Here is a 1,911-nt window from a genome sequence, read left to right as displayed (position 1 = left end):
TAACTGCTTAACCAAAGAAACAATGATAACTATGATCGTTAACTATGATAGTATGTTTTCCTCTCTTAACAGTCTAGAGGTGGGCAGGAAGTCCAAGGCCAGCAGGGCATTCTGCTGTGTGAGGTTATCCAGGGACCTGGGCTCCTTCCATCTGATTTTCCTATTCCTCCCTAGGGTGTGGTCCTCTCCTGCAGGGTGGAAGCTGGCTCACAATATCATGTCCCTATTACAGCCTACAGAGGAAGGTATAGTCATTATATACATCGTTTCTCACATCCTATTGGCTGGAACTTAGTCACATGGTCACTCCTCCCTATAAAGGTAGCTGGGAAATGTAGTCTCTAGCCAGGTAGCCATGTGCTCAGCTAAAACTGGGTGTGTGCATGTTCTGTTTTTAAAAAGAAAGAAGGGACAAATCAATACCAAAGATCAAGTTGTAGTCTGCCATACAGCCCAACTCCTTCATTCTTCTGGTTTACAGATAAGGAAACTAGGCCCAGAGAGGGAAAGGAGCTTGTCTGAGGTTGTGAAACAAGGCAGTGACAGTAGAACTTTTAAGACCTGTCTCCCGCCTCCTAGGTCATACACTTTCCATCTCAATACATGGTGCCTTTTAGTAAATTGTTATTATTACTCCTACTCCACTTGGCTTCTGCTTTCTAAGAGAAGGATTTATTCTCTCTGATACAGACTGTGTAGACTGAAAAAAAAAAGCACAACCTAAAAGTTGAGAGTTATGTTTTATTCAGTGGAAAAAACTGAGCACTTAAGCCTGGGACACAGCATCTCAGACAGCTCTGAAGGACTGCTCCGAAGAGGCAAGGGGGAAGCCAGGATATACAGGGGTTTTTGCAACAAAGACCAGGTAGTCGGAGCATCACAAGATGACTGTTCATTAAAGAAAGCCAGACATCTCAAGTTAAGGAATTCAGTGCTTTTCTATGCATTATGGGAAGATGCAAGAGTCTGGGCTCATTGAAATCATTCCTTTGATATGCACCTCAGCTATCTGGGGCCAGTATCCTGTGTTTTCTCATCCTGAGTTTCCTCAGGGTGTACCATTGGGAGAAGGGGAGTGCAGGGGGGAGTGGGTGGCTGCAATTTGAGGATTCCATGGTGGGTATTATGTTTTCCATCCTGAGTTCCCTCAGGGCTCACCGGCACCATCCAGGGTGGCTGAGCGGCTGTAGTGGCTGATAGCTGCTACAGCCTTTGTTCACTGATATGGCGGACAGCATTTTTAGTTCACAACGGTTCTACAGATCAGTGGTTCTTGGTCCCTTTTTTTAGGGGAAGAGGTAGACTCGTGGAACTTTTCAGGGAACTATGAAAGACTTTCACTCTCCCCCCAGAAAAATACTCAAACATGCATGCACGGGCAGGCATACACACACATAAGTACACACACACAAGTTCAGGTGCAGTCTGGAGTATTCCCTCCCATATGACCCTAAGAATCCCTGTCAACCCAGGTGGGAATACAATGTAACACACTCCATGGATGCTGTACTTGGCAGCTACGGAGGCTTCTTCCTGACCCAGCTGGGTTCACGTTACAGCTAGAATTCCCCGCAAACACTTAATTTGATCAGCGTGGAGCTACTATGCAAATTGTTTTAATATAAGAATGAGGAGCTCAGAATTGCTACCAAGTTCCAAACGAGGGAAGTTTTATCAGGCCAGGAAAGGAAGAAAGGCCATAATAGTAGCAACTGATGGATCCTTCTTTTGGGTAAGCATGCACACCCATGCACTTACCCACAAAGACTCAACAATAAAAGGTAACTCTTGAAATTATCATTTTTTAAATCATTAGGGATAATTTGCTATCTGAGTGAGGTGATTTTCAACAATGACCTGGCTCTGCAAACCATTCCTTATCTTGGTGTGCCACAGAACAGCCATTCTCAT

Source organism: Lipotes vexillifer, unplaced genomic scaffold (genome assembly GCF_000442215.2).
Source record: "Lipotes vexillifer unplaced genomic scaffold, Lipotes_vexillifer_v1.1 scaffold2689, whole genome shotgun sequence".
Lineage (NCBI taxonomy): Eukaryota > Metazoa > Chordata > Mammalia > Artiodactyla > Lipotidae > Lipotes > Lipotes vexillifer.
The sequence above is the reverse complement of the archived record's forward strand: the minus strand, read 5'-3'. Positions refer to the sequence as shown.